Raw genomic sequence first — 6,966 nt, 5'->3', positions numbered from 1 at the left:
AGCAGGAATTTTGAGACCTCTATTGTTGCAGAATTTTAAGCCATGCCCAACGGGCTGTACTGAAAGTGATGTGTAAATTTTACGTTGCTTGATGCATTTTCACCAAATGGGTTGTTCCCTGAAAGTCAGAATAGAAGTCATTTTATGATCCAGTAGCAAACATCATTAGTAGCGATGGTGAGACTTCCCGAGTATTTAGTGCATTCTGGGAAACCACCATGACTTGGCAAAGTCTCTGTGCGGTTGCTTTATAGTGCAAAGCCTCACTCTGTGTAGTAAAAATAAAACCAAATTCATTTGGGCACAGTCTTTTTGTTGCTTTATTTAATTTTCACTTTGGCATATGGCCCTTAACACTTTAATAGGGCAGATGTGGCTTTGGAAGAGTTTACTAATCCAACTCGGTTAATGACTTCCATGGCAGAAACCAGCTCAGCAGTTCCCTCTCCATCCATATTTATTTCCTCTTCTGTTTGATTTTTCCTTGGGTGGGAAACCTATCCGTGGGGTGACTATGATCAGTAGACATTTTCCTGAATTGAGAGGCAACTGCCTTAAGGTTTCTGAATTTCAGTGGCACAGGCAGAGTCAAGGCTGCTAAAACTGAGCTATTGCTACCTGAAGGGGACAAGAGCGCCGTGTCTGCATCTGCGACTCCTTTCACGACCCACAGCGTGATGGCTCCAGATTGCTCTGTGGGATAGAGAGTGGATTGTGTTTGGTTCTTCTTGGCATTGGGGAAAATCCTAAATGAATTAAAATTCTTGATGATCGTTGGTGTTTCTGAAGTCAGTGTGGGATCACAGCAAGAACGTCTTGGAGCCAGGCAGTCCATCCTCCCATCCTGAGGGGATTACTCAGTGTGCTGTCTCTCTCTGAGTCCAGTTCTGACAGTAATATGTGAAGGGGATTCAAAGAGCTCACAGGAAATGAATAGTATGAAAAAAACTGCATGGATTTCAAAATATCTTGTACCAAAATAAACTCATAGTTAATTTTATTTTTGTGGTGAAATTTTTGACGTTCCCTCATATCCTCTTTTTTTTTTTTTTTTTCTTTTTGGCTATAGGGCACATGCGCTTGCCAGAAAGACAGATACAGAGAGACAGAAAGTGAGAAATCACCCCTCAAGGGGGATGGCCATGTCTCAATCTCTTCTCTTCCATTCTCCTCTCGGGATCTTGGGCATGCATACACATGCGCCTGGCATGAGTTTAAGCCACCGGGTCTGGGACTCGAATGGTAGCTGGCTACATGGGAGTCCAGCGACTTAGCCATTGTGCCAACTGCTGGTCCCACGTTCCCTCAAATCTTAACATGTACTTCACAGGAATTTGTAAGGATTCAGTGGCAGAAAGTGCTACTTCCTAACCTATGGTTATTCACCTATCACATAAGGAATTTTTAAGCTTATGTCTGGTTCTATCTGTGCTATTATTTACATAATGTGTTTCAATAATCAACTCCTTCATTTATTGTTTCTTTAAAACTTGTGCTCTTTCAGCTGCATCTTAAGCAATATTTGCAAAAATTTATGTGCTCATTATTCTTGTTTCATTGCGCAGTAAATTAAATGTAAAATCATCTCTTGCACATTTTGGACAACACTGATATTTTGGTATGATAACACTTCATATAACACTTACTAGCCTTACTCATACTCGTCTGTGTGTCCGGCTAGACTGTGAGTTACATGGCAACAGGAGCTTTAATCTGATGTATTTACTCTGGTATCTTTGACCCCTAGCTCGATGTCTGGCATACAGGAAGGCATCAAACTATTGGCAAATTAGCCTGGAATTTCTTTCTCATTTTCTTGGAAAAGGAGCCAGATGAGAGTAGGGACTGTCCCCAGGCTTAGTATCCCACAAGACTAGGAGCTTTCTCCCTCTGGCAGGAGGTGATGCGCTTGAACCGGACTTCCCATGAGCTCTAAGGAATATGCATTTGTCTTTTCTAATTAGTTTAGAAATCTCTGGAACTTAACCCGGATTGCCTCTTTTTCCCTACCATCTCTGTCTCTTACATGCACCCACACACATATTTACATGGATGTTTTCATGTTTGCCTTATAAAAAAGTTGGCCAACAGGGAGATAGAGGCCCTCTCCTGGAACTTTCCCCCAGGCATGTCCATCAGGGAGTGCACTGGCCCTGGCACACATGTCTGTGGGTTGATGAAAAAATGGGCCCTGCCAGTCCCAAGATGGCGGCCACCATGAAGAAGGCAGCTGCAGAAGATGTCAATGTCACTTTCGAAGATCAACAAAAGATAAACAAATTTGCACGGAATACGAGTAGAATCACAGAGCTAAAAGAAGAAATAGAAGTAAAAAAGAAACAATTCCAAAATTTAGAAGATGCTTATGAAGACATCATGCTTGCAGACGATGACTGTGTAATGATACCTTATCAAATAGGTGACGTTTTCATCAGAGACACAAGAGATGCTAGAAGAAGCAAAGAAAAATTTGCAAGAAGAAATCGACGCCTTAGAATCCAGAGTGGAGACGGTTCAGCGGGTGTTAGCAGATTTGAAAGTTCAGTTGTATGCAAAATTTGGAAGCAACATAAACCTTGAAGCTGATAAAAGTTAAACATTTTATAAGACTTTTTAAAATTTGTTTAATAAACTTGAATATTGTTTAAAATGATAATTTCCCTTCTTTAAATGACATGGAAAGGAAAACTTTCTTTTTAAAAAATGTTTCATTGATTTAATAGAAACTTGCCTATTTTCACGTCTTGCTTATTTATTTTATATTTTTAAACAAAGACAATATTCATCTATGTATTTTGCATAACGATTATATCAAGTCTAGGAGCTTTATGTTGTGTTATTAAAAGCAGTTAAGCAAAAAAAAAAAAAAAAAATGGGCCCTGTGCTTTCTCTTTTTTGTAATCCTGGGTTAGGCTTGTAAATTTCCTTACTGAAGCTTGTCCTCACTCCACACTGTGTAAAGTCAGAGAAATCTTCTCAAGTGTTCCATCATGACAGCTGGCAAGCAGAGGGGGCCACACACCCTGCATGCCCAGTGGATGGCAGGATATGTATTTAATTTCATGTCCGGTTAGGCAGAACACTGAAATCAGACCGTATTTCTGCACAGTGCCTAGTTCCTGGAAGATACTAGTGCACAATACCTGTTGATGCCCGAATGAAGGGATAAATCAATACTTAGACTTAGTGAAAGTATAAGTGGTTGGGACCAGCAGTAGTGTAATGGCTATGTCACTGAACTCCCACGTAGTAGACCGTGGTTCACGTCCTGGACCTGGCAGCTTAAAACTCATGCCAGGCACATGTGCATGCATGTCCAAGATTCCGAGAGGAGAATGGAGGAGAAGGGATTGTGGCGTGGCCATCCCCCTGGGGGGTGATTTCTTGCTTTCTGTCTCTCTGTCTCTCTTTGTCTATCTGGCGAGCACACGTGCCCTACTGCAAAAAAACCTCTCCAAAAAAAAAAAAAAGAAAGAAAGTATAAGTGGTTGAAATTTTTTTACAAATTGTTTTATGTTTACTAGAGTGAAGTAAAAAAATCATCAGAAGCGTAGAAATCTATTAGCTGGCCATTTTAAGGGATGGTTTAGTTTAGAAAATCAAATTTCTTAAAGAAGTGAAACTTACTCTTTAAAGCATATATGCTCTCAGGATAGCAGGTGGTAAGGTGGTTAAGGCACTGGATCCCATGTGGCTGACTGGTGCAGTGACTTGAAAGACAGACGGTATGTGTGTGTGTGTGTGTGTGTGTGTGCCTGAAAACTGGAGAGGAGACTCCAGGGGAAGGGACTGTGGCATGGCCATCCCCCTGGGAGATGATTCTCACTTCCCACTCACTCTGTCTCTCTCCAACCAGTGCGTGTGTGTGTGTGTGTGTGTGTGCCTGAAAACTGGAGAGGAGACTCCAGGGGAAGGGACTGTGGCATGGCCATCCCCCGGGAGATGATTCTCACTTCCCACTCACTCTGTCTCTCTCCAACCAGTGCACACCCACTATGACAAAAGAAAAAAAAAAAAGAAAAAAAAAGAAAAATGCATATAAGCTTTTTTGGCAAAGAAACTCTTTTCTCTGATTTATTAAATTGAGTATATGGTATATAATTTAAGCATGTCCTTAATACTTACTAGTAAAAGAAGACTTTTCAGACTAATAAAAAGAGATGTAGAGCTAGAAATCTCTTGTATCTTCTTTTCAGTAGTTTTTCCTTGGCTCAAAAAATGTAACCACGCGATGCAGGTATGAAGTGCATGGATGAGGTTATTGGTACTTCGTCAGATTCGGTTCTTCATTTCCACAATGTTTATTTTGCATGAATACTTCTCTAGAGAAGGAAATTTGGGAAGGCTATATTCATGCTATATTTAGTTGATCACATATTTGTTTGAGCGTTTGTGTGTTAACTTAAATTCATTTCTTTTTTATTTGCTAGAGGGTGTGTGTGGTCCCGAGAGAGAGTGTGTGAGACAGAGAACACACTGATGGAGTGTGGTCAGACTGCAAACCCTTTTCCTCCACTCCTCTACCCTGTCAGGATGTTGGAGATAAGCATACAGACACCAAGTGTGTTTTTCAAACTGCTACAGCTGGGATTTCAAACTGCGGTCAGCCATGTAGGATCTGGCTCCCTATGCAAAGCACTTACTGTCTTAGGGAGCTGGCCCATCGCTTGACTTCTTGATTCTTCATCTAGTTTCTTTCTTTCTGCAGATCATATTTTCAATCGGATTTTATCCTGATTTGAAAAATTTGGGGTGACTTTTTAAGAGACACCCAAAGACAATACCCGGTCATGGATGTGTAATCGTGAGAGCAGGCTTAAGTAGTTAATGTTTATTGAACACAGACTTTTTCCAGTGGCCTTCTAAATACTCCAACTTTACGTTGACTTACTCATTTCATCTCTATTGCATCTGTATGAAATAGTGATGTCACGTCACCATTTTATACATGACAACTAAGCCACAGAGTGGTTGTAAGATTCTTCAGATCTCACTGCTACAAAAGATGCATTGTTTCCTCATTGGTTGAAGCTCACAACATGCTTGCTACATCCTTGCTACCCAGCATAATCTACCTGGAATTACCTTTGACTTTGCTATTTGTTGACAGTTCATGGTGACATACTTTTTTTCCACAAAAGACCCTTGTCTTTCTGCAGTCCCTTAAATTGTCCTCTTGAATTTAGTATTTGAAGATAATTAAGTCTAGAAGTGACCAATCAAAAGTATAGCATGTTGTTAGACACTGCTTTAATGTTGGTGTCAAATTTCACTACGCCTAGAAAATTATTCAGCATCCCCACCTTGGGGGATTTATTATTGTTATATCCCCCATGGAGCCCAGCATGTCATGCCATTCTAACCACAGTGTATCTCCATACCTCTCGCTCCATTCCCAAGGCTTCACACAGTGCTTTGCCCTGTAGGCAACCCAGAGAAACACAAAATTCACTTCACTGTACCATGCTGGGCAGCTCACCCTGCTCTCTGTAATTCCTTTTTCTTTCCAAGTAGGCATGAATGGTTAAAGAGCATGAAAAGAAGCTTTTCCAGATATTAAAAAAAAAAAAATCCATCTCCACTAGTATATAGAAGATAATTACAAATTTTTTTTGTTTTAAATACTAATACTTTTCTTCTTACTACATCTATTGATAGCAAAAGATTAAAAAGAAAATAAATGTATAATAGGAAATCTTGCAAATTAAAGGCAAGTCTACAGGATGAACTATATGTTTAATTATACAGGAAAATGTTCACTGAACATCACTTGACAAAAAGCACATTACAAAAGATTACACAAAACTCTATGTTTCTTTCCTTCTTCAGAGAAAAACTCACAAATTCTACTATAAATTCCAACTGCCATTTGTTGCAGACTATAACTAAATGATCCCCTTAGGGATAATTCTGATATGTAAGATCTTATTCAAATGCTGTTTTCTTTTTTAAGGTTTTTGCCATAGGGCATGTCCACTCACCAGGGAGAAACAAAGAAAGACAGTGAGAAGGAAAGTGAGAAACCACCCCTCAGGGGGAATGGCCAAGCCACAATCCCTTCTCCTCCCTTCTCCTCCCGGAATCCTGGGCATGTGCACGAACATACCAGGCATGATTTTCAAGTTGCCATGTCTGGGACTCGAACCGTGTCCAGCACAATAACCACTATGACACCTGCTGGCCCCAGCTCTTACTCAAATACTCTTAATCACTGTGATTTCCTAATGCCACCTTCACTAACAATTACTAAGGTCTTATTTTGTGCCAAATACAGTTCCGTGTACTTCACAGGTACTAATGCATTTAAGCTCATTTGAAACAACCCAGTGAGGTACAGATCACTATTATCCTCACTTGGAAGCCGAGTAAGCTGAAACACAGAGAAGTTAAGTACTTCATTCAATTTATAAGTACCTGTAGCAAACAGACATTTGAACCTAGAAAGTCTGTTCTGGACCCTATGTTCTTATCTATAAACTTGAGTGTTTATCCTCTTGCTTCCCTTGTTCTCAGACAGCATTTCTTCCTAATTCAGACTGTGTCCTTTCTTTCTTTTCTGGAGAGATTTTTGCTATAGGATGTGAGCATTCCCCTGAGAGACAGAGAGATAGAAAGTGAGAAATCACCCTCTGGGGAGGATGGCCATACCGCAATCCCTTCTCCTCCATCCTCTTCTCAGGATCTTGGGCACACACGCACACACACCTGGCATGAGTTTCAAGCTATCGGGTCTGGGACTCGAACTGCGGTCGACTACGTGGGAGTCCCGTGACACAGCAATTACACCATCTGCTGGTCCCCCAGCCTTTGCTGTTGCTAATGTGTGCTCTTCCGCTTGTTAGGATAGAATGGGGATGCTTAGAGTAAACATAATCTAATTTACTAAATCAGTACCCTCAACTTTATGCACAATATTAAATCCATAGTTTCCAATCAAAAGAAAATGTGTAATTGCTCCTCTTTCCC

At 40.5% G+C, this 6,966-nt stretch overlaps 1 pseudogene; it reads left to right on the top strand.

Annotated features, from left to right (window-relative positions):
* Positions 1 to 2,175: 2,175 nt before the first annotated feature.
* On the top strand, positions 2,176 to 2,604 carry LOC102476989 (prefoldin subunit 4 pseudogene; annotated as a pseudogene).
* The last annotated feature ends 4,362 nt before the right edge of the window (positions 2,605 to 6,966 follow it).

This window comes from Tupaia chinensis, unplaced genomic scaffold, assembly GCF_000334495.1.
Source record: "Tupaia chinensis unplaced genomic scaffold, TupChi_1.0 Scaffold139833_1, whole genome shotgun sequence".
In the NCBI taxonomy this organism is placed as follows: Eukaryota; Metazoa; Chordata; class Mammalia; order Scandentia; family Tupaiidae; genus Tupaia; species Tupaia belangeri.
Note: the sequence above shows the minus strand (reverse complement) of the source record. Positions and strands in the feature narration are given on the sequence as shown.